The 27,841-nt window shown below is 32.2% G+C and overlaps 1 protein-coding gene and 1 non-coding gene across 2 annotated transcripts in view; one reads left to right on the top strand and one right to left on the bottom strand.

Moving 5' to 3' along the window:
- wake (ankyrin repeat and fibronectin type III domain containing protein wide awake) overlaps positions 1-27,841 on the top strand; it is a 429,559-nt gene that overhangs the window by 38,191 nt on the left and 363,527 nt on the right. The gene's annotated exons all lie outside the window — the stretch shown is intronic.
- Positions 21,931-22,003, bottom strand: TRNAR-UCG (transfer RNA arginine (anticodon UCG)). The gene has a single exon. It is a non-coding gene; the product is annotated as a tRNA-Arg (tRNA).

The following is a 27,841-nucleotide window of genomic DNA, read 5'->3' as shown; positions in this document are numbered from 1 at the left end:
GAATAATTCTAGAATCCCATACAGTAACAATCTAAGTACTTTGGGTGGAATCTTGACACCCAACTACGTTGAAAGGAGCATATTAAAAAGAAAGAAGAATTAGAATTAAAATATAAAATATTATATTGGTTATTTGAAAGAAAATCTGGAAAGAGAATCTAAATTATCTGTAGGTTAAGTAATAAGTCGCTACTTACTATATACACGCTAATACTAGGATATATATGGACTTTAGTAGCCCTGAAACCTGAGGACGACACAGTTCTTAGATAACACTGCAGCAGATAACAAATTATACTGTAATCCTTGGATAACTAGGATGCTGACTCAATAAATACAATATAGTAAAGTGTACTCAATGGAAAAAGCACTGAAATGTGCTTCTTGACTTTCTTTAAACCGACTGATCTATGAGAAACTAAGTAAGGGTCAATGGATTGTCTTAGGTAAGTAACCTAGTTGTAAGTCAGTCTCGAGACAAACTATAACCTAATTAACAACTAAAAAAGAACTACAGAAATATTATAACAAAAATACCCACCTAGATTAGTATTGATGATTTACGTTCCAATTTCAAAGATTTTGATGCTAATTTTCAAAGAAAACTTAATTCTTTCTTTTTCGCCTCATAAAGTGCCATAAGATTACAATATTATTTCAAATTTCCAACTCATATAAATGCTATAATAATTGGTATATTCGCATTGCGTACAAGAAAAATACAATCGAAAAAAAAAATATCGGAAAAAAATCCCCGTAACATCAATACTAGCAGAACGATTTTTGCGCTTGACTTCATAAAAGAAGGTGAGGTTAAAAGATCCAAAGGAAATCTTTCTAAGCCGCAAGAAATTGATAGGAGGCATGAGGATCTCAATCACGACCTTTGTCATTGGATGACATTTTCATTACGCCTTTCTCCTTTCTCGAAGAAATGTCCGCTTTGACAGAAGGCGCTTTTCGAACGCGAGGTAAATAACTAATAACATTTTGGTGTTATTGGGTCAACATATCGGTTACATTGATACCTATTTGTTATTTCTCTGATCACGTCTTCACTGACACAAAAAAAACGAAAAAGGTCCATCATTTCGATACTCCAATAACATCTGTACGAAACAGAATATTGTAAATCTCATTGGTAACAACCTGTTTTAATTTGTTACTACAGTAAGTGCCCAAATTACTAGGGATAGTACACGTATTTACATAATCTATAATTTATTATATTTGTTTGAGTTGAGTTGAATGAAAATGATCATTTATCTTAAATTGTTACTGGTATCTTTATTATAGTTTTTGTGAAGTGGTAACACAGTATACGCGCATCATTTGTCAATTGTGTGACGTTTAAAATGTAAGTTATGCGACGTATAAGAGTACTTTTGCTATATTTGGTGCATGAATTTAAATTTTATTAGTTCTTCGACGCAATTACGTCTTAACTTTTCACGATAGCTAGGGCTTCGGACATGTCTCCAAGATAATGTCGAGAGATACAAATATTGTTACCGCATTCCACACATTCCCAGAGAGAGAAGCTACTTACACTACAATATTGAAGTCATTTCTTTAATTTATCCTATTTATAGTTCATTACTGAAACTAAACTTGTCTTTGGCTCTCCATTTTTGTAATCCTATTAAAATGCTAAAATGTTAAAGTAAAAGGTCTTCTTTTTAAGTAAAAAGGAACGTCAAATTATAACTTTATGAAAAGACATATCAAACGCTTTAATAGTTAAACAAATAAATGTAAAACGTTTATCAGAACAATATCGTACGTGGCTATTTCTTTTGAGAAATGCTTGGCTTGCAATTCCATGCAAAATCTAAAGGCAAGAACTATATATTGTACTAAACACTAAGAAAACGTATCTCCTCTATTCTTATTTTTTGCTTCAAAACAAATTATAAAAGTTAATATCAGAAAGTCTTTTTAATATATATATATATATATATATATATATATATATATAAATCTGTCGTCAATCTAATTAAAACTAAAATTAATACTAAAAAGCCTCTTGAGGCAAATCGTATTGGCAAATTTGACAGAAAAAGAATCACGACACCTCGTACCAATCGAAACATCCGTTTCGAAAATCGTAAAAAGAGCGTTGGTCATTTGAGTACGATAATGAACGACGAGGATGTGAGGATTTCGGAGAGGGCATTGCGGAGGCGGGGTTGGTCGAAGAGAACCTAAATAGGATTACGGCCTTCCAAAAAAAACGTCACCTAAAAGACAGAATGAAACAGGAACAATTCCACTGGAAGAGACAGCATCGAAATATGACTGTTGCAGACTGGTGTCAAAAGAATACATTAAAAGTCATCGTGGTAGATTGAATATACAGTGCGTCTCCACTGTTATAAATATTTGAATATTCTCAGTGTTGCTTGGGACATCATGGGTGAATCTATGTCTTAATTATAACCAAACTTCTGATATCGGCATCGTATCAGTCTTCAAGGCGTAAAATATCTCCTGTATTATTAATTAAATGGTAATGTTCATAACATTAATATTAATCTATTTACACCATAGAGGTATATATAGAAAAAATGAACTTTAAAAAACAGTAAGATGGCATTAAACATTTTTTAGGAAGTAAAAAGAAAAATACAGCATAATATTAAATTTTTAATTATAAATTAAAGGATATAAAACAACGAACCTTAACTATGCCATAAATATTTACTAAACTACCACATATTTGGATAATACAAATGTATTATATATAAATAAAATTTTATAACAACTTCCTTGTAGATACATTCCTTTATATTTTTCGTACTATTTACTAATCAATTAAAATACAAAAGTTGCACTGGAACATTTTTCCAAATAAAGGCAAGGTTAATATATTTAAAGGAAATAGGGCTTACCCACAAAAAAAACACCACTATATTTAATGAACTCAAGACTCGAGCAACTAAAAACTTAACGATGTTAATATTTTGTGTTTTTTTAGTATAATATATACCTTTCAAGTATTTCCTCTTATTTCTTATTAGATCTGCTTTTCTCTTCTTTGATATTTTGGCAGATTACTCTTCGTTATCAAGCAATCATACAGCTGTAACAAGTACAATACTTTACCAAATAACTACCTTTTCAGGATTAATGTTACGCAATCTTTTCCTGCACTTCTACAATGCCTATAAACTGTACAATGACTTGATATTACTTAAATATATAATTCTCTATTAGCTTTTTAAAATTCAATGATGAGAGAGATTCTGAGATTCATATTGGCTACTTGTACTTGCCTCAATATTGAGTCTTATAACATTCTTAACAAAAAAAAACTTATATAGACACACTAATATTAATTTTTTGTCCATAACTCTTCTTTCCTTATCGTAAACTACCTAAAATTCATCGTAAGATAATAATCACATCAGTACTTTTATGGAAATTACTACCTTGACAATTACTCCTTAAACAGTTGTATATTAAGCTTTTTGATTTCTTGTTTTCTGAAAAATTACAAGAGAAATTCTTTTTTTATATTTTTTTCTTTGTCATCCTGTGCCTTCCAACTTTCAAATTCTTAAAATAAGGATTATATTGTTTGACATCTGTACTATCGATCCGACAAAGATGCTGCCGAAATTCACTATGTATGGATACTAAAATCATTAAGTTGGGGACACACAGAAGGCAGATGATCCTTTTTATCATCAGTTTAGATGTGCAGCAAGATCATGGTGAAATGCATACGTCTGTTTCTTTCTCTTGCCACTAAGAATGTCTTATTACAAACTTGACATATTAATTTACTTACACTACAATATTGAAATCATTTCATTAATTCATCCTATTTGTACTTCATTACTGAATCTAAACTTATCTTTGCCTCTCCATTTTTGTAATATTATTAAAATGCTAAAATGTTAAAGCAAAAGGTCTTCTTTTCAACTAAAAAGGAACGTCAAATTATAACTTTATGAAAAGCCATTCCAAACGCTTTAATAGTTAAACAAATAAATGTAAAACGTTTAATCAGAGCAATACGGTACGTCGCTATTTCTTTTGAGGAATGCTTGGCATGCAATTGCATGCAATGTTGCCAAATCTAAAGGCAAGAACTATATATTGCACTAAATACTAAGAAAACGCATCTACAAAAATATCTACTCTATTATTATTTTTTGTTTCAAAACAAAATATAAATGAATGTCAGAAAGTCTTGTTAAATTTATTATTTTTCTAAAATAAAATACACCCATGAAACAAATAGCCTAGCTGTAAATTTGACATTTACTTTTGGCGTTTCGGCTTTCGCCAAATCTCCGGACCACGATGATTTTTAATGTATACTGGTGTCGAGTAACTATAACTTTTTTGAACAATACACTTGTCAATAACGATATTTTAGTAATGATTCTATTAATTTACAGGTGTGCTTTTCCGAAGAATCAATCTTCCAAACTTTGATTAACAAAATTTCTTTTGCAAAACGATGCACTGGTAAACAATTATACGCCGAATGCTTTGCAGAGAGGGCTAAACACTCGGTTAGTGTCAAGATGTGGTCTATTATCTCAACCAAAGACATGAGACGCCTATATATTATAGAAGGGACAATGAAACAAGACCAATACAATCGAGTACAAGAAACCTTGTTAATACCGCAGACCAATGAATGGTTTCCTGACGATCACAAATACATGTTTATACATGATTTGACATCTTGTCACCAAGCCAGAAAGAAATATTACCGCAGATTTGGTGGAAAAAAATCACTGCTTTACCTTGGTCAGGGAATTAACCAGATATGAATCTCATGTAGGTGTGTGTGTCCCAATAAAATATCTAGGCACTATCCAAATCGGTGATTGCAAAATAGATCTCTAAGAGGAAGCAAAAATATGTATTGAACCGAGAAGCTCCTATTGCAGCAAAGAGTGGCATCACTAAATTTTAAAATTAATTCTTTTATATTATAATAACATCGAAGTTGCTAAAACGAAGATCATAAAAAGTTTTGTATATTTTCTGTAGTTTATGTGATCCCATTAGATCACAGACACAAATAAAAATATATAATAAATCAATATTGTCCCTAATAATTAGTCGTTATCTGATAACCTCCAATTTGTTTTTAAAATAACTTAAAAGCTACTTATAATCTAAGAAAATCCACCGGTTCTTACTTAGTCTATATAGTAATAGTGATCATATATTAATTAATACTGCTGTTTTTTCTATTAAACATAGTTTGTTGCACTACAAGATCAAATTTTGTTTTTGGTTTGATTCTTTTGAGTCTGTATCAAGTATTACCATGAGTACCTAAGTTGCGGAATGTTTACGACGAGCGTTTCAAACTCTAAATATAATTGTTCGATAATATTAAGGGACACGATTAGCTGAATTCAACATTTCAGTTCTGTGGCAAATCCTTTGTAATCTTTTGCATTTTGTTGTTTTTTTTTTAATTATTTTAGCAAGGTTAAAAAGTTCTTCATATTCCATATGGTTCAATACTATATTTATTATCTAATTGGTTAATTATGCAATTTAGCAAATAATGTTTTAATTTTAATGTTAGTCATTCTAGACCCACAATTTGTATGTTATTAAAATTCCTCTTCAGGTGGTTTTTCTTCCTTTGGTTGTGTCTTGGAGTCTGTTTTAAACGACATGTATCTTCCTCTAACTATAATTAGTAATAACAAATAGAATCTATGTTAATAACTTACTCATACTGGCGCAGAAGTAATTTAAAGTATCGATGATGACACAATTTTTTATAGTAAATATTATGAAAGCATATCAGAATTTTGATAATAATTAGATTAATAAAATAAAATTGTTTAATTTTCAATGACTAAACATTCTAAAATAAATTTCGTGGGAACAAAAGTCCTGAAGACAGGAATATTTATATTTCCACAATAATAATCAACAAACAAATTAGTTTCTGCAGAAGGGTTGGGGTAACTTCAGGAATTAAATTCAGAATTAAACCTGTAATTTGAAAAACTTTTCAATAGACTTTAAGCTTTTCAATGAATGAGGAAGGGTATTTTGATTTGTGTGTCCTTTGTTGTTATTGTACAGCCACCAGTTCTAAAGGAAAATAAATTAATTAAGTGCATAAACAAGGTTTAAGTATATTACTATTAGGTATTGCACAACGGTTATTATCTAGATTGTTAGTTTAGGATTCTCATATATTAGAGAAATAGTAAGTAAGTTTAATTCATTATATATATTTGGTCTTTTTGCAAAGGAAATTCCCGTGATATCATTTACATAACGATGCATAAGTTATTACAGTGAATTTACTTACAACATAGTTGACAAAGAATGCTCTAACCAATTAAATGTTTTGATTTGCTAAAAACGAAAATAATATGGAAAAAGTTCCTGAAATATTATTTAAATATTCTTTAATAAATGCCTTTAGAGTTTTAGAAACGTATGTACTATTAGTTTCTGAATAAAGGCGTACCTGTGTGAGCCAAGACAATAAGCATGAACATGTTGTATCCTCAGCGTGTGGGATATAATTGACCGGAAGTTAGTTCATTTAAGCTTAACATTGTTTTAAGTATTGTCACAAAATGTAGTGGTATGTCATATTCGCGGAAGTGTGTACTTTCAGAAAGGTTTGTCAGAAGTAAGGGTGAAAAGAAGCGTTATGATTGGACCAGACATTAGACGTGTGATGACTCAGAATTCAACACGACCATGGCGAGGATGGATGATGGAGGAAGTTTTTTACGCAGTTTCACAATAACGAGAGGATTTCATAATTCCACTAGCAACATTCCAAACTTAATTTTATTAATTACATTGTTACTAGTCGTTTCCGACTAACCTACAATTTGTCTGTATGATTGACTTAAATGTAAGTATATAACTAGGAGGACCTATTTATAATATGTACCTCACTACACAACACTACAGAAGATCTATGGTTTGATTTTTTTGAGTCTGTGTCCTGTTCTGATGGTATCTAAAAAATTCAATACTTCAATATTATCATGAGAATGGAGTCTTTCCTCATGCCCCCTTGCAATTTTCTTGACTAACTGTGGGTATCTGAAGGCCCCGATATAGGTCATCAATCCTATAGTATTGGGGTGCGCCCACAATAGTTCTCAGGACTTTGTTCTGAAAAATGCGTATTTTGTTTATGTTACTCTTTGCAGAATCTCTCCATAATTGAACTCCGTATATCCATATAGGTTTCATTATTTGCTTATATAATAGCAATTTATTATGTATAGATAATTGTGATTTTCTTTCAAATTTTCTGATGACTACTCGATAATAAGCTTTTTGCGACAACGGCAATAACACAATTAAAGTGTGCTAAGACCACTCGAGTCAACCCAGTTATCACAGAAATGGTCAACACTAGTGAAGAAATATTGTTTCAAAGAACGTCAGCGTCAATAAAACCCATATAAAATAGGTATTCAATGAATCACGTAAAAATTATTTCATTAGATATACTAATATACACCTATTTATAGATAATTTTTTTCGAAGTAAATTTCACTCAAACTACTATGAGCATTTTTTATCGTGCGAAACTAGTTTCCCTTAATATAATATATAACTTTAAAAAAAAACCCAAAGGTAATAATTCCGCTGCTGTAATAAAACAGATTTTACTACACAATCCGTTTCCTTTAATATACGCTTGTTCTTGATTGTTAATGCAGGAGAAAAAACTACGAAACCTTTTAAGAATGATATATTGTCTCTTGAGAGTAGGAAGCTCCCGTCTGAACTTGATGGAGATGGAGTCTGAAAAGGAAAATTGATACGAGAGCCTTGCAGTGGATTGAGACTTGATACAGTCAACTTTGATATTCTCGCTTTTTATTTTTTTTCTGTGAAAAAAAAGCAAAACAAAAAATGTACGGAAATTAAATGGTAAACATCTATCTATTTTTAACAATGTTCTGATGGCTGTCTTAATTGCCAGCCGAGACAAGGTTTAACAATATAGTAAAAAAATATTGGAACCATCGGCAGTAAAATAATAAAACAAAAATTTTGCTCTCCCATAGAAAGATTAATTGTCGCCGTTATCAATTATTTCACTATCGCCATTTTTGTTAAAGGTCAAATATTCATGGGTGCGTTTGAAAATACATTTTGTGATCACAAATGTTGAACACTAATTAAAATCGCGATTATATTAAAAGTATATACTGCAAAATTGTTTACTAAAACAATAACTAATAAAATTATTTAATTTATTTTTTACAATTTAAGAATATATATAAAGGAAATATATTTACAACTCTTAAATAAACTATTGATTTTTCACAACTTAACTGTTACTGTTACTGTTTGTTTATTATTTAATTATTATATTGTTACTAGTCGTTTACTCAGTCTCTGGTGAAATAATGTTTATACATGTCACTGCTGATTTTTTCAATATATGCACCTCACTATACAACACTACACAAGATCAGATGGTTTGATTTTTTTGAGTCTGCGTCCTGTTCTGGTGGTATCCAATAGTTGTAATATTTCAATATTCGTTTAAGAATAGAGTCTTTTCTCATGCCCCCTTGCAATTCTCTTGATTTCTTGACTGACTGTGGGTATCTGAAGGTGTTAATATAGATAATCAGTCCTATAGTGTTTGGGGTTACTGTTAATAATTCATATTTTCTTCTATTTGTCTTATGTCTTTGATCTTTGCAAATTATGTAGTCAGTTTCTTATATTTGCGGCATATTTTCATTGCTATATTTCTGTATTCATATAGACTTTATCTTTTTTCATCCATATTTTTTACCTAAAATATACATTGTAAAAACAATAAATAAACCAAGCTGATTAAAGAAATAATTTATGTTATTTGCTTATTTATTCTACTTTTCGATCCTGCAGATAGTTCGTCTTTTCAATCCTTCTATAGCTGTCGTTTATTTCCTGTTTTCTGTTCATTTTAACTCTTGATGCAGAAGTTAACGTATTTATTACCTGCAATACTCAGCTAATGCTCTGTTAACAAATGCATTTAGTAAAGGAACCTGAAATGAAACAGAAGATAATACCACTGAAATTTACTTTATTAATTAAAGTATTAATAACCTTTAGAATTACGTCTAGTACAATGATATACTACGTATCCAAAACAATATCAATTAAACTAGTCTTTATTGTTTGTTATCCAAGCTTGCCATAATTCTTTAATAGTTCTAATAATATGGAAATAAACGAAAATGACACAAAACAATGAAGTGAAGTAAAGGAGCTATTGTTTAAGAACTACAAGTGTTTTTTTATAATAACAACGGTTTACTCAAGTTGTTCAAAATAGCCTTGGATCGAATGCCAACTGACAGCCATAATATCATCATAAAAGCTGACAAAACATCTGCCGATGAGATTAGTTCATCAAGATTCGATGAATTGGCTATTATTATTATCGGGAAAATTTTGCAAATATTTTGCTAGTATTTAAGGAAAATATTTTATTAAAATACTTTTTTAATTTCCTTCCACCAATACTTGCGCTTAGCGCGCCCTCTTAGTTACAGCCTTATAAAGCACTATATATTTTAAGACTGTAGTGCCCATATCTGGGGAATCTACAAGCAATCGAGAGGTAGAATCTATTTTGTAAAGTTAAATATTGTTTATTTATAGTTTATTGGTTCATGCACTGTTTATCTTTTGTATATAAATGGTAGGCAAGAATGGATAAATCATCTATTTGTTAATATTACTAAAAAAGCTGGTATAACACTTCTAATCTGTACAGACATATTTTTATTTTGCAAATTGGATTCCATAACAAATTCATTATATTTTAAGTATAGTTAAATCTGCGAAAATAAAAGGATAGAACCTATAGAATTCCACAGGTACAAAACATAAAAGTGACGCTACAAGTGTTGAAGCATGGCTAAATTAAATTAAAAATAAAAGATGTGTGTTTATATCAGACACAATTTTGGTTTCTCGGTACCTCCATTATTTTAAATGGAAAAATATACATGTGAGCACCTAAGAGGTTAAATCACTGACAATCGACCAAGACATGGATGTTGAAGAATAAATATTAATGATACGAATATATATAGGTTATCTAGTTATCTATATAAAGTATTAAATATTTAACAACATCATTAATACTCTTAATGATATTGCTTTTTAGTTAAAATATAATCAATTTGTCCATCAAAGTACATCTAAATGGCCCTTCTATTTGATATTCCGAGTTCCTTCCATTCCATTGTCAAACACGACTAATTATACTTACAAATTTGTCGAATATCCACATTTGCATATCTATCTGAACTTTGGTTTTTGTGCCCGCTTATGTCTAGATGAAAATTGAGAGCGGAGACAAAAGCAAGCCGAACTATCCAGTTAGGAATGTCAGTATAACGTTGCGCTGGTGTTGTTTTCTTCATGCTTGGGAACAGGTGTTATTAACTGGACTTGGTATAAGAAAATATAGGGATACTGGTGACAAGTTAAGCTCGCTGGAATTTAAACTAGACGTAATAAATACCCGATAAAGGACCCAGTTCTAGTTGGCCTTTCTGCTTCGGATATTGACAACAAAAGATGGCTTAAGCTTCGATGAAGTCAGTCTGGTTATCTAGTTTTCGGTTTGTTTCCTTAAACAGTAAATCCGATTATAAATAATCAGTGTTTGTATATAGCTCTAATTGATGACTATTAAAATTATCATAATAATTTATAAAAATTTAAGGTCTATTAATTGAATGATTAAATTGATAGAATATATCGGGTCTATAAAGTTTAAATTCATTAAGAGGATTTACAACAAATTATATTGCTGTGCATTCATTTGCATCAGATATATTTGTAACCAACGCACTGACTGAGTGATTGCTTTTCAATCATTTTGTTGAAGTGTGAAGGGGCATTTTTATCAGTACATTGAAAATATCTGAATTTGTCCCGAGTAAATCTTATTTACGCAAAGTTTTACTATTTTTACTTCAGTTAGGAGGAAAAAAAACGGCTAAAAACCATCGAATGCCCTATGAATGCTCCATACTATACATTTCAATATGTGAATACTGGTTTTGGCGTCTTAAATATGATTATTTTCACACAAATAACAAAGAGAGTTTTGTGGATGCTCAAAAAAACTTAAACACGAAGTGAAAACTAAAATGCAAGAAGAATATGCAGAATAGTTGGAAGTACAGTAGAAACTAGTTCTAGTCATTTGAATAACATGAAGATGATCCAAAATCTTGGACATTTCATACCATGAGTACAATGCCTTACATGGGTACTTATGAAAATAGTTAATTATCTTTTAACTTAAGTTATGGTCGACTGTTGGTCCAATAATTTTTGAAATACATTATCTGTAAAGGTTTGTTTGTCTAGCAAGTCATTTTTGTCATTGATATCAAAATCAACAATAAAGCAAGGTAGTACGTTATTTCATTAATAGAGAATTTACTTTAAATTCAATATATTATATTCTTAAATATCTATACGTTATTAAAGTTGGACCAACGGTATTTTTCAAGAGAACTGAAATGATGTTCTTATAAAATAACAGATGAACAAACCGCTTTCTTCATGTACAGAATATAGTCCAGCACCATAAAATCCAATAAGTAAATCGAATATTCAACCTAACCTACTTTCTAGTTACAGAGGTTGTTTTAAGCGAAAATATATTTCGCCTTTAACATGTTAAGATTAACTAAAATATTTAGATACCTGAATTTGTCTTATTAATAACATCACGATAACCAAAAATCTGAACAAATCAAAGACTCATAACTAAAATCAGGGATTGGTTTAATCAGTCAATTATAAAGTATATTTGAGTTTATGTTTATGGATCAAATATGAGCTCTAAAATACCAAACCAACTCCTAAAACAAAGTTCTTGTATTAATTAATAATCCTTATTGTTACGTAACCAACTAAGAATAGCACAATAAATTTAATCAATACTTTCAGTGAATAATATGAAAGGAGCTTATTAAATTACAACAAAATGGAAGCAATTCTACTGGACAAGGCACAGGAAATCACGAGAATCAAACAAACCAAACTACACGAACTTGCATAGTGTACATTACCCTTAATATTTACTTAAGTAATCTAATTTAATTTTCATTTATTAATAAGTTAATCAATTAATATATTCTCGGTTTCTCTAAAACTTGTTCCAAACAGATTTTTTTTAAATTATGAAAATATCAGTGGTAGTCCTCAGTATACATAATTATTTCTTCTTAAATTTAATTCCTGACCCATGGCAATTAAATTGCCACTTTATTTTTCTTGCTATATATTACAATTAAAATATTTACACTATTTTCAAAATTCGCTGTTCAGTAAACGTTTACTTACTTGAAATTAAAGTATATGGATAACGCGTGTTTAAAAACTTCCTGAGACGGTAATTACCTACATTTATTTCCTGCAACCTTGAGCTGACGGTGTAAATGGTGAAGGATCTATTATAGTTCAGTTTCAAAACCTCCTAGGCATTTAACTTCCTGTTTTGGGATAGTTTGCTGAATGCAAGTGCCCTTAATCATATATTTAAAATACTAAAATACGTAACTGCAAAGCGTATGCAAGTTTAAATGGATTTTAAGAGGTTAATAGTTACAAACATATAGTATATGTCCTGTCACTGAAGAAGATATATTATTGAAATATGGACAAGTTCTCAGATATATTAGCGCTGTTAGACAGCAGACCAAGATTAATTTGAATACTTGACTAGAAATTATAATACCAAACTAATTGTTTTTAAAATAATATATTAGATGTTTAATGTCTGGCGTTTTATAAGATTACATAGAGTCTATTCAAAACAGCATTGAACTCACGTCATCAATATGTGTCTGTCGAAAGTTGTAAATTGGTTTTACAGTAAGACAATATTTTCCTTCTCATTTTAATCTATTTAAAAAGAGATCAGTCTGCATCCGTCAGTCGTCGTTTCATCAGACGTTCGATTGTAAAACGTCTGCAAAAACCAGCTAATGTAGCCATTGTGATATTTTCCATTTGTAGTAAATCACATATGTAGAGCAGGATGTCTAACAATTATTTAGATTCATACTTCGCATTTTCATCAATGTATAACAGGTCAATTGAAAAGTCCCCCGTCTACGATAGTAAAACAATATTTTTTTGGCAAAATTATTTTTTTTATTCAACATAATTGCCTTCAAGGGTGATACACTGAAAATAGCGACCCTCTAACTTTTCGATGCCATATTCGTACTATGACTTGTCCTTTAAATGGTCCAATAACGCTATTTAATAGTCACTGTTGATGGTCCTTCCTTTTTCAAGGTAGTCAATGAAAAGTATACCATGTGTATACCAAAATCGAGACGCCATAACCTTGCCAGCTGACTGTTGCATTTGCCCACGCTTTGGAGCGGGTTCATCGTGTGCAGTCCACTCTGATAACTATCGATTGAACTTCGGTGTGAAATGATGGAGCCATATTTCATCCATTGTCACATATCGACACAAAACTCGGGTTTATTATGCTTGATCATCTTCAAACAATGATCCAATCATCAACTCGTCGTTGTTTTTGATCAAAAGTAAGCTCGCGCGGTACCCACTTTGACAGAGATTTCTCATACCCAAATATTCGTGAATGATATGATGTACATATTCAGTTGATATTTTTAGAGTGTCTGCTATTTCATTCAGATTCAATGTACGGTATTCAAAATCATTTTGTGGATTTTAAAAATATTTTCGTCAGGAACAACCTCTTTTGGGCGTCCACTGCGTTTACCTTCTTCGGTGCTAATTTCATCACGTCTAAACTTAGCATACCAATCCTTGATGGTTGATTTTCCTGGAGCAGTGTCCGGAAGCTCGGCATCAAGCCAAGTTCCTGCTTCAACTGTATTTTTTCCCTTCAAAAAGCAATATGTTCTCAACATGCTTAATTCCTTTTTATCAATTTTTTTCACAATAATAAAAGTTACTTCACTCAAGATACTATAATTGAAAAACTAATGATTCGACAGCTATCAAATTTATAGACATATCTTTTAAGGGTTAGGGCTAACTAAATACATATCGATTTAATTCTAATAGCGCCATCTATGTGTCAGGCTGGGGACTATTCAATTGATATTTTACATCTAATAGCAATTATTAATTAATTAATAACAATTAAGTTGTATTAAGAATCATGTTGAGAACTGTTGAGTTCTATAATATTTAAATTAATTGAAAATATTTCCATCCAGTTGTACAGATGGATTGCAAACAACATCTATTTAGATGTATTTAATACCAGAATGTGATCTAATAGAAAAACAATTTTCCGCCGGCGAATCGCATTTTCAAGATTCGATGGAAATTAATCGTCCGTATTTCCTATTTCCGTGGATGCCTGCTGTTTCAGCTTCGCCTTAATTTCTTGGACATTCCGAACGTAATAAGCGTAGAAAATAGCAGCTGGATTACGATGACTCGTCGGATTCCTTTTATCTTCAGAGCAGAAAAAAATGCTAAATTGCTTAAAGATTGACTGAAATTAAAGTTAATGCAGATGAAACTTTATTCGAAATTTAATATCGAAGTTTGAAGTAGTGCTTTTTTTGTTTGAACTATCTCTTAATTAAAAATGTAGTGTAGCACGTGGATTTCTTTAGTAGAAAGTTGTAGACATGACAATAATTGTTTCTTCAGATCTATATACGAGAGTAAAAACTGTCATTGGATTCTAAAACCTATTTTTCTAGGGTCCTAGTTTTATTGTATTCACCAATTTTTCTGATAGTACTAAGCTTCAAAAAAGCTGTTAAAATTTCATGATATTCTACTCATAAGTCATTGTGCTAGGACTGATACCACTTTTGCTATTACAATACAATTTACACTAATACTTGATGGGAGAAAATACCGTTCAAGCGAAGCAATGACTTGAAAAATGTTATAAGGACTCCGCTCCATCACAGACAATAATACAATGTTGAACTTCAAACGTAGTCGACGACACGAAGTCCAAATAATGTGGTTACACAAGAAAGTATTAAAAAATCCGCAAAATTATTTTGAGTGATCGAAAATTGACGTTACGTGAGTTAGCTAACATCGTAAAGATATTAAAAAGAACACTTTGATTTTATATTGCATGAGTATTTGTCTATAAGAAAACCCTGTTCCCAAGTGGTTGCCGGGTTTGCTCACAGTTAACCAAAAAGAAGAAAGTGTTGAAGATTTTGAGCAGTATTTGACAATGGTTATGCATAACAAACTGGAATTTTGCATAGAGATGTGAGAATGGATGAAACATGGTCCCATAACTTCACTCCGGAACCAAAACGATCGTCTTTTGAGTGCAGAGCAACTATTGACAGGCCTATTTTGAGATAAACGATAAACCATTCTACAAAAGTGGTATGGAAATGTTAGAGCGATTAATTATGTGGCTCTTGATGGAGATTATGTTGATATATAAAACCAATTTTGAACAAAAAAAAGCGTTTTCTCTGTTAATCCTGGTACTTTTCAGACCATGCTTTAAATACAACCTGACTAAAATTATACTTCATCGATGTAGTTCATCACTGTTAAATCACATGAAAAATTAAACTAATATAATGGCTTTAAGAAAAATAATTTATTTTTCCCGCACGTATTTTTAGTTATTTTAACAAATATTTAATGAAATAATTTTTTTTACAAAAACTGAACGAAACTATTTTTTAATTCAGTTTTATCGCATTAATAATGTTTTGCAGTGCATGACATCATCATAAACACCATATGATTTTCAATAGGCCTGCATTACCATTTTTTCTTGATGGAACCGAAAAAGTAAAATATTAGGAAAATGACCCTCTGAAGTTTTTGTTCTTCATGTTCAATACTTAATAATTTCTTACTGAGTAAACCAAACCATTCAAACATGAGATAATGGAAATCACACAATGAAAAATCGAAATAATTTTTTTTTTAGGTAACAAAAATTAAACATATTTCTCAAACATTTTTTTTTACTTATTTATTAAGACTAAGGTACACAACTAACAATCAACTTTATTCTGACTTAACCTACTAATGAACAACTACAACTAAAATATTTTCCACTAAAACATTTTGTGTTCAAATATTTACAAGATGAAACGCTTTCTTCGTTTGAAACGTCTAATAACCTTTAGAGGTCCAAGCACATAACAAGATAGATTCACGATACACTCCAACACCTTATTTTGGAGCCTCTGTATCGCTTGAATATTGTATTCACTGGCGCTGCCCCGGGTCTCAGTATCTGCCGATATAAAATTAAGTTTTTGTAAGTTGATGGCTTGGAGTTTCGATCAAGCAGCCAATACATTTTCTTGAGCTTGAAGTTGGGTTTATCGCACTTTTTTTGTATGCTCCTTCCACGTAAGCTTGACATCCGAGGTCATGCCAAGGTATTTTGCTATGTTGGCAAATAAAATTTGCATTCCCTTAATGAAGACACCCTGTGGAGTGACTCTATAATTTGGGAATTCAATGTATCTCGATTTTGTTTCATTTAATTTGGTTCCCCTTCCCTTAGTCCATATGACAACTTTATCAGGAGGAGATTGGAGTTCCCGGGTGAAGATCTCTATTCTCGGCCTCTGCTACGGCTAATAATACCTTATCACAGGCAAAAGTAACAGTTGTCCGATAAATTGTTTCGGCGAGATCACTTATGTAAATGTGATAAAACACTGGTCCCAATACACTTCCTTGAGTCACGCCATGCCTTATTGGTTTGACATCAGAGTATGTCCCTTCATGTTTATCATTTAAGTATCGATTAATCAATTAAGATTTTAATAGCAGGTAGAAAGGCTTAGAAATAAATGACTTTATCTCTGTCAAACGCCTGTACCAAATGGATAGAGACATAGGGCACACACCTTTATTTTCTAGAGATTTTTCAATTACCGAATTCGATTCGACGTACTTGGTTAAATATCAAGTGGACATTCCTGAAACTCAACCTCTTAGATTACGTCACCTTCCTTTGCTCAACAATAGGTTTGAGGCTTTTCACAATAAATTTATCAAAGAGTATAGCCATAACAGATAAAATACATCTTCACTTAAATTTTTACCTGACTTGACTTCAACATTATTTTCTGACTCTGGTACCTCTCTTAACTGATTGTAAATATTAAACAGGTTGGTTATTTAACATTGGGCCAACTTAACCAAGGTCTCTCTTTAGAGTCTTAATAATATCACCCGAAACAAGGTCATATACTGCATTTGTCGAGTAAAACTGATGCTTAATTTCTTTCGAAACTTCCCTAAGAGTAACCAATACAAACCTCACAGAACAGTTATTGGTATTGAGGCATGGAAGAACATTATCCTGTTGGTTTGTATGGAATCTTTCTTACAGATGTTCCACAAATAACAGGTTAAATGAAAAGTCCCAGGCCTGACACATAGATGGCACTAATAGAATTAAATCCATATGTTTTTCAGTTATCCCTAACCCTCAGCATGTATAAATTCGACAGCTGTCGGATCATTAGTTTTTGAATTATAGCATTTTGAGTGAAGCAACTTTTGTTATTGTGAAAAAAATTAAAAAAAGGGATTTCGCATATTAATAAAATATTGCTTTTTGAAGGGAAAAATACCGTTGAAGCAAAAACCTGGCTAGATGCCGAGTTTCCGGACACCTCTCCAGGAAAATTAACCATCAAGGATTGGTATGCTAAGTTTAGTCGTGGTGAAATGAGCCCCGAGGACGGCGAACGCAGTGGCCGCCCAAAAGAGGTTGTTACCGGCGAAAACATTAAAAAAAATCACAAAATGATTTTGAATGACCGTAAATTGAAATTGAATAAAATAGCAGGCGCTCTGAATATATCAACTGAACGTGTACATCATATTATTCACGAATATTTGCGTATGAGAAAGCTCTGTGTAAAGTGGGTGCCGCTCGAGCTCATTTTTTACCAAAAACAACGACGTGTTGATGATTCGTAGCAGTGTTTAAATATGATCAAGCGTAATAAACCCGAGTTCTTGCATCGACATGTGACAAAGGATGACATATGGCTCCATCATTTTACTTTGAAGTCCAATCGACAGTTATCCGAGTGGACTGCACGTGATGAACCCGCTCCAAAACGTGGAAAAACGCAACAGTCGGCTGGCAAGTTTATGGCGTCTGTATTTTGAGATGCGCATGGAATAATTTTCATTGACTACCTTGAAGAGGAACGGACCATTAAGAGCGACTACTACATAAGAAATAATTACATAGACATGAAAGAAAATGCTGCTTCACCAAGACAATGTATCATGTCACAAGTCAGTGAAAACGATGGCGACAATCCATGAAATGGGTTTCGAATTACTTCCTCATCCACCGTATTCTCCAGATCTGGCCCCCAGTGACTATATCCTATTCTCAGGTCTCAAAAGTATGCTCGTTGGGAAGAAATTTTCGTCGAATGAAGTGGTTGTCGCCGAAACTGAGGACTATTTTGAAGCAAAAGACAAATCGTACTACAAACATTTTCTTGAAAAGTTGGAGGGCCGCTATAATCAGTGTATCACCTTTGAAGGGAATTATGTTGTTTAAAAAAAACTAATTTTGCCAAAAATGTCTGTCTTACTTTTCAATTGACCTGTTATATTTGTTTTTTTAAATTATTTGGTTCCACTTTCCATTAGGCTACGGGATGTTTAAGATATTTAGTAGCCTTCCAGAGTGAATACTCCGCATATCCATTCACAGAGAGTTGTTGCATTTCCAGAGACTAGTAATAGCTAAATTTCCTTAGTTAATTGCCTGTGTGGCTCTGTTAAGCAAGATCTAATAAGTCAGGCCTCAAAAATATTACAAGTATTAAGAAAAATATTTAACAATTTTTCAATCTAACATATTGTTAGAAGTTGCCGAAGATGGCCAGAAATCAGCTTCAAAATTAGACGTGGGAAAATTAATAGGAAAATATACACTATCTTAACTCTGGAATCTTAAAATTGAACCCAATAATTCAATTTTAGTATTGTTTTCTTGATATATTCGATAATGTATAATATAAATGTTGATAGTAGCTGTAATCTTGACATCAAACAATTACCATGACAAATGATATGGATATATAATTTGACTTAATGCAAACAAAAATATGACTGATATATATATTTATAACAAATGAGAAATCAATATACTTTTAGTATTGTGTAAATGAGATATAAAATTTATAAACTACATTTACTTTTCCAATTTTAGTTAAGATAAACTGCTCTTACTCAATAATTATACAATCTAACACAGGTGTCACTGTTACAAGTTAATCTTCTGCAATAAATTATCAATAATAATTAATTAATTTAAATCAATTGTGTGCTAAATTTAAATGAAATGATCGACAGTTGTTTCCAAGAAAAAACATATAAATTCCATAAAATAATTTTGTTGATGACAAGATAGTCACAATAGTTTCAAATAAATTAGAAGACATTGTTAGTGACATGTGAGAGCTGTTACTAGTTCTAGTCGTATTAAGACCATCAATAGTAGCGAGTTTTTGTGAAATATATATAAAAAAAAAACAGAACTGTAGTGAAATATTTTTATTTAGGTGTCAATCCAACCATTAACAAATATGATGTTAATTTCCAAAATCCTAACATCTTGTAGTAGCCAAATATAAAAAGAAATGAGACCTAGTCTGAAATTGTATGTACAAAGGAAGTAATCCTACTATTTCTTAAAAACACATCGAAATATATTATAGCATATAAGTAAAATAATTCCAAAACTATTCTCATAGTTTTTTGACTATATTTTAGTAGTATTCTTGGACATAACTATTGAAAAAATTTAGCACGTTAAAAGCGCCAAAATAAAACTCTGGGAACAATAAAAGTATATAAAATTGAATTGGTGCTAAATGTATAGGTGAAAGGGCACAAAAGTCCCTAGGGTCATTTAAGTGACGTTTGAAGAATGTTAATTTGAAATTTCCGCGATACTATCTGTCCGTTTACTTGTTATTGCATTCTTAGAAACAGTTTAAATACATTCCAGTCCTTTTAGCAATCGGTGAAAAAACTCTAAATTACTCAGTAATCATTTCCCCAATATTAATATTATTTTATCTATATTAAATTAAGAAGTTCAGTTGATAATATCCGATAAGTTCTCGAAGCACAATCTTTATATCAGTAGTAGAACTAAAACAAGAAGAGAATAATAGAAATTTCAAAACTAAATATTGCATAAAATCGTAAGTGATAACAGAAGGTCCACGTAAAATCCAATAAGTAATAAAGAGATATAACACAGAGCTATACAATTTAAAACTTCTATATGTTAATCAGTTGGCAATAATTGGCTCTTAAGAATAGCCAGATAGGAGACTGTAATAGGCAGCACAATAATTCCTTTATAACATCTTTATTAGGTACTCTTAGTACAATGGTTTGGTTCGCTTCAATCTCCTGACATTGCTTCCACGTTAGTATGATTTAATAATTTTTTTCGTGTTTCAAGGCAAAATCTTGGATAATTACGCAAATCCATTTAATTTCCAGGTCATCGTGCAGTTCTTCGTTGGTTACGTAACGATGAGCATTGGTAATCAATCGAAGAACTTTGTTTTGACAGGGTTGGATGACTAGTTGATTTGAATTTTTAGTGAAAGCCCATATTTGCACCCCATAGGTCGAAATTGGCTTTATAATTGTAATATAAATCAACCTCTTTGATTTTAGATCAAGCCGAAGTATCTTCCGACTAACCAGTATAGTTGTTTTATTTTGGTTATAATGTTTTTTGCTTTTTGTCTAACATGATGTTACCAATTTAAGCTACCGTCAAGATGGATTTCGAGGTATTTAGCTGATTCTGCTTGTGGAATCGGGCATCTATCGCGTGATATAATTAAGTCAGCAGTGTAGAGCAGATATAGGAGAGATCCTAAGACGCTACATTGTGGAACTTGAACCGAAATAGTTTTAAATGTCGAGAAAACAATAAAATACATAGACAATTATTTTCGGCTCTTGCCGACACACTGGCAACTGCAGCTCATACGGCAGATTATTCGTCGTTTCTGTTGAAAGCAGAAAGCAGTAGAAAAACGAGAGCCATAGACGGCAAATCAAAGATATATTATATGTATTATAATGGATATTATGCTTAATTAAAGGCCTTTTACTAAAATATTAGTAAGTTAAGTTGAGAAAGTTATTTTAATATGTTTTAATTTACATTTATAATTAAAAGAAAAAAAAGAAAGAAAATATTATGAAACAAGTTTTAGTAACATATCATTCCTATCTTTCAATTATTCAATTATTTCCTTTACTCTTCTATGAGATAGACTTGATCGATAAATTGTTGTCGGATTTCCATCACACAACGATCACTAGTTTAAATTATTTTACTTAAATTGTAACTCATTCAGTTTTTCTAATTTGGGAATATTTGAATCCATTGAGTACGTTTCGTTTAAAAATAATACCTATATATAACAAGACCTTTTTTACCTGTATTTTATTTTAAAGTACGTTTATTTTATGTAACAAAGTTGACTTTCTTTAAAAAAAAAAAGAAAACAACCCCATCAAATCAATAGCTGTTTATCCTGAACTGCCCTAATGGAATACAAACAAGAAATCCTACAAAAAAGCAACTGAAAATATAACCAAACAATACGAAGATTTCAGACCTTCCATTAGAATGACTTTGTTTGAGTTTGATGTTTTCTTTTTTAGGAAACGACAGAATAAAAGAAGTTGCTTTCCCGCCCTCAAAATTATTGTTGCCTCTAACATAATATTATGGTAATCCCATGATTTAAATGATACTTTTATTCACATTGAAGAGAGTTTACGGAAAATAAATCATGAAATTTAACGAATAATTAAAACTAAATAATAAAATTACGATCCGTTATATTTTATATAAAAAAAGTTTCTCGACCGTGACAGGACTCGAACCTGCAATCTTCGGATCCGAAGTCCGACGCCTTATCCATTAGGCCACACGGTCTTGTCCTCAAGTTTTGTAGGGTGGCTAAAAATCCAGCCAGAATAAAAGTACTTCATAATATATAAAGATATGAATAACCGTTTTTATTAATACAGATTTTAACCATTTCTTTGTTAATATCAATATTACATAATAATTGTTAGATACATAAGAAAATAGTTTCGTGTATATATGGGTAACAACTTGTCAGAATGAACAAAACTATTGTTTGGATTGAAATAATAATAATTCTATAGGGATCCTTCTACTTTTAATTGCAATATTTTGCCTTATATTAAAAAAGTAATTACTCAGAACTGTTGAGATGTCATTTTGTAATCTGTTCAAGCTTTTATAAAGTTATATGGAAATTTTAGCCACTTGAGTTAATACTAAAACCTTTTTCCCAAGTCTATGACAGAAATCTCGTAATTGAAAAATGGCTATCAATATCTGGCCCTTTTAATTGTTAGGAAAAAGTCATAAGTGTTTTTATGCCGAACAATTTGTTTTTGTACTTTCACATGTCTTAGTTATTTAAACTTTAGCTTGAATGTCATAATAAGATAATGATTTGTCGAATGAAATGACCAAATAAAAAGTTATAGAATAAAATAAAAGAGGAGTAGTAGAGAAAGTATGGTCCAAGAAAGTTTTTAAATATTTCACCATGAAAGAATATATTTTCTATTAGCTTGCCACACAAGCGGTTTATTAAGAAAAACAGTAAATGCTTTATTAGGAAACCGCATACTTTCACGTGATAGAAAAAACGTCTACAGTTACAATTTCTCTCTTAGTTTCATTGCCGCTAATGAAATAGAAACAGAACTCAGTCCTTGTCAAAAACTATCTCCCTTTTGTGAAAGGAAATAATTTCTGTGGTACCTTCGTAAATTTCAAAACCATATCGGACATACTATACCAGCAGGCTTAATATCTAACAACATTTCATTAACACCAACAAAGCAACATACGAAACAATCGTGAGTTAAATTAAAATAATATTGGCAATACGTAGATTTACGAAATATTTCATATTATTCTGTGTTTCTTGTAATAACCTTTTATAGTACGTTTTATAGTCCTTAACTATAATTTTAGGTTTAATTTGAATATATTTTCATAGCAAACTATGAATTCCTCGATTTTAAGCAATGTTTGTGCTAACTCTTATAATACATTCTAATACTTCCTGCATATATTATAAGATGCCAAATATGATAGTTATATTTTTTAGTAATAATAAAGGTCACTTGATTACCTATACAACGATATATAAATTTATTGAACTATGTTTCTATAGTCATGTGTTTTGATAAACGTTGTCTATTGGTGAAAATGCGGAGCATCAATCTAAAGAACTGTTAAACAACATAACCAAATAATTAAATTCCTTGTGCATGACAATTCTCTCTACGAAATAACAGATTTCAATGTAATAATACTCAGTTATATGCCACAGACAGAAAATGCTAATATGGATACATTTGTTTGTGACAAAGAGAGACTTATTATTGAAAACAATAGCAAAGAGGTACCCAGAATATTGCAATACGCAGACAATACTTAAATAATAACATAAATAAGTGAACCCAGTGAAAGATCAACGAGCACATCAGTGCAAATTGAGTATTGAAAAATAATCAATATGCACTATATAAATACTTCTATATACAGTACCACCGCTAAATAGCTTGGGATGAATCTGAATCAAAAAAAAATAAAAAAAGAAAAGAAATGCACATAAATATATTAGTTACTTGTAAGAAAATTGAAATTATCCGTATATACGGGGGTGGTTCAATATTCAGTTCAAATATGATGGAGACAAACGCGGTAGATGAAAGAAGATGAAAGATTTTGAAAGTGGTGGCTTTAGTATGTGATAGCTGGGTCCCTTACAAACAGTGTGGCATAGTTTTTGTCCAGAGCGCAAGTTTCACGCGCGTTGTACGACCACGAGTGAACGTCGTCAAATGCCGACCGCCGTAACGTAACGTATTGTCATTCGTCTTTTAGTGTGGAAACTCGTTAAAAAGGTGGAAATGTTTCTGCGATTGCAAAATTAATTTGGTAGTGAGGGCCTGAGAAGTGCTGCCGTATCTAAATGGGCCAAAGCATTTAAGTATGGCCGCGAAACCGTCGAGAATGAGCCGCATGATCATCAACTGCGAACGAACATCACACCAGATAACATTCGCAGCGTAGACCATTCATTTTGGAGGACCGTAGGATGAATTTTTGAGACATTTCGGCTGAACTCGGCATCAGTATTGGTAGTGTAGAGTATATCAACCACGAACACCTTCAATATCGCAAAATAACGGTGTTTCTAAACTGGTGAACTTCGAGCGAAAATTTACGCGGTTGAAAGTTGTCGCCACTTGCTGACGCGATACAAGGCTGAGTGGGACGGTTTTTTAAGGCAACACAGACTTTCACTACAGAGGAGACATGGGTATACTATTATACTCGCTAAAGCAAGATGGCGTCTAAAGATTAAAGTAAGGAGGAGAAAGAGGCGCCAAAGTGAAGACAACCAAGTCCGCTGGTATGGTTCTGTGTACAGTGTTCTGGAACCGACGGGGCGTACTGTACGTCGTCCTGCACACCCACTGTATCATTAATTCTGCATTCTACTCTAACCTTCTGAAAACGCACGTGAAACCCGCTTATACGGATTTATCATCCTGCGACTGCGTATGTATTTGGAAATGTTTTCATTAGTAAATAAACGTGTATTTATCTCGATCATATTTGAACGTATTAAGTTGCTGCTGTACAAGCAAATAACAAAACCCATATGGAAAGTTACGAATACTACGAAGTAAAATTAATAGAGCAGAAGTAATTCAAAATAAAGTCTTGGGAAGTCTTATGGGTGCTCCTAAATAGCATATAAACAATTACTTATACCAAGATCTTGGGATTCCAACTTTCATAGATCATCGAAGAATCTAGATAATCAAACGGTGTGATCTTATGTAGTGTAGTACTAAATAGTAAAAATACTGAACTGTTACTGACTTTCATTTTATTAGAGACTAACTAAAGGCCAATATGTATGCCTCAATAAGTACCTACTGTAAGTTGGTTGACAACATGCAGACACCATGGGATATTAGTGACAGGTTTTCTTTTGTTAGGCAGTCAGGATATCCCTATTGCCAATAATAATAAAAATAATATGAGTAATTGATGCCCAAAACCTTTTTTTACGAAAGAAAAAAATTATGATTAAGAGGACATTAACACATAAACCTTAAATTATCTTTCCGTTTATTAATCTCGATACGCATCCTCATTATCAAATTTTAAATAAGTTCAGCAGTTGTTTTTGTCAAGCTGCTTACCGCCTAATTAACGTCTCTGACTACAAGAGAAAGCACTTAATTTCAGCCATTGATTATTTTAACAAATTATATTACTTTATCTCAAGACTGACGAAAATCTGCTTAAAAGTTCGATTTTCCTTTCTTCTCTTGTTTGATAATTAGTTTGCAAGCAATTAGTTTGTTGTAATTAATCGGACTTTTCAAACAGTTTTTTTCCGTATAATAATGACATCTATTATCTTTACAATACACATAAAAACTTAAATATCGGCGTTTGAATGTTAATTTTAGAACAAAATGCGATTAATAAAACGATTATTATGTTGGCATTATTTGTTCCTGCTAAATTGGCAATTTCAGCGAAATAATGTAGGAAATATTAAACAAACTGGCAAAAACGAATTTGTGCGCAAAACGAATCGTCATAAAAACATAGTTAATTAAAATGTAATTTATAGAGGTTATATATTTTTGTTGATGCTTATGCGAAAGACTAATTTATTTTACTGCATAATGAATGTGCTTTTTATATAAGTTTTTACCGTTTGCCAAAAGAGGACGCTAGTATTAAATTAACTGTGGCGACGGCTACAACCTATTAGGCCAATACTATTATATTTACATTAAATTCAAAGGTTGGCAACGCTGGTGGTTTACCATGCGGCTATATAAGACTACCACGACGACGTGTCTCTCTCTTTTCTCTACCCCCTTGTAACAGTACCACTTCCATAGCGCTTCCGTATTATCTTAACCTAACCTAATATCCTGTCGATCTTCGCTTCGTTCCATAGCGCTCGATAAGTTCATGGAAGGATAGCACGAGGAACCCATCACCATCGCATGGTCGACGTCATCCCTGATGATGGATAACGCTGGTGGATTGGTACCAGAAGATTACGGGTTATGTAAGACCACCACGATGAGGTCTCTCTCTCTTTTTCTGTAACAGTACCACTTCCATAGCGCTTCCGTACTTCCTTTACCTAACCTAATATCCCTGTCCATCTTCCCATCGAACTCATGTTGTAACTAATACATGAAATAAACAAGTTTTTATTCAACTGGTGTTTTCTATTCCCGTGCGAATTCCTTCCATAAATATAGTAGTGAGTGTTCCGATAAACAGTCGTGTCGACAGCCACACATTCCAACCGACAAGATGAAAATTCCTACAACTAGTAACCTCGACGCGATCGAAAAACCTAACGGTTCAACACGATCCTCTATACAGGCGCTCGATACGTTCATGGAAGGATAGCACGAGGAACCCATCACCATCAGATGGTCGACGTTATCCCACAAGACTAGCGCGATAGACGAAGACCACAGAAGCCCATCATGCATAACATCAACACATGAAGGTCCTTGCACAACGAAACGGGACACGCATGCAGGCGTCACTTATCACTTATAGGTACCCTAAAACAAATCGGAACGCCCCAAGATGAACTACGTCCTGCCGCTCCTGCAACGGCACCTGATCTCGAAAAACTCCTGACTAAGGTTGGATCCCCATCTCATAAACAGTCCCTGGGCGATTGATAGCGTAATTGCGTGTGTGATCAGGAACCTGCACCAAATGGAGATACGTTCCATGACAGCTCCACTAGGAGGGGAGTGATGTAGCAACCGCTACAACCCTTTAGGCCACCACTATTACATCCACATTAAGTTTGGCAACGCTGGTGGATTGGTACCAGAAGATTACGGGTTATGTAAGGCCACCACGATGACGTCTCTCTCTCTTTTTCGGTAAGAGTACCACTTCCGTAGCGCTTCCGTACTTCCTTAACCTAACCTAATATCAAGTAATAACAAGTGCGAAATTTTTCCACAAAAATGGTAGTGAGTGTTCGGATAAAGGACCGCGCCGACAGCCTTCTGACCGACCAGACGAACATTCCTACATAACTAACAAGTCAATTGAAAAGTCCCCGCCCTGGTACATAGATGGCGCTACTAGAATTAAATCCATATGTTTTTAGTTAGCCCTAACCCTCAAAAGATGCGTGTATAAATTTGACAGTTGTCGGATCATTAGTTTGTGAATGATTGCATTTTGCAAACGATTCAACATCTTAAAGGCAATATTCGTCACGAAATTGAAGAAATTCAGAATCAGATGATGCAAGATGTCATGAAAAAGGACTTAAAGAGAGCCGAAAGTTGCATAGCTAATCGCGGTTACCATTTCGCCGATATAATGTTTCAATCATAACAAAAAAATGTAAAGACCAACTTTTGATGAAAACCAAACTTAGTTATCTTTTCTTTGAGAAAAGTTATAGGAAATCAAAATGGAATCGGGACTTTTGCCCTATGTTGTATAATATTAATACTATATCAACGGTATAGTAATTATATGGTGCACATGTTATTTTGTTTAACCTCTAAATATTTTAAGAAATATATCACTTATTTAAATGATACATGTTTTGTAATAATGCTATTGAAATTACATTGAATAATGGCTTACATGATTGATATTCTATTTAAGAACATCGACTTCCTATTATTA

This window comes from Rhynchophorus ferrugineus, unplaced genomic scaffold, assembly GCF_030347505.1.
Source record: "Rhynchophorus ferrugineus isolate W39M unplaced genomic scaffold, kcgeb_rfMv2 rfM1, whole genome shotgun sequence".
Taxonomy (NCBI): domain Eukaryota; kingdom Metazoa; phylum Arthropoda; class Insecta; order Coleoptera; family Curculionidae; genus Rhynchophorus; species Rhynchophorus ferrugineus.
Note: the sequence above shows the minus strand (reverse complement) of the source record. Positions and strands in the feature narration are given on the sequence as shown.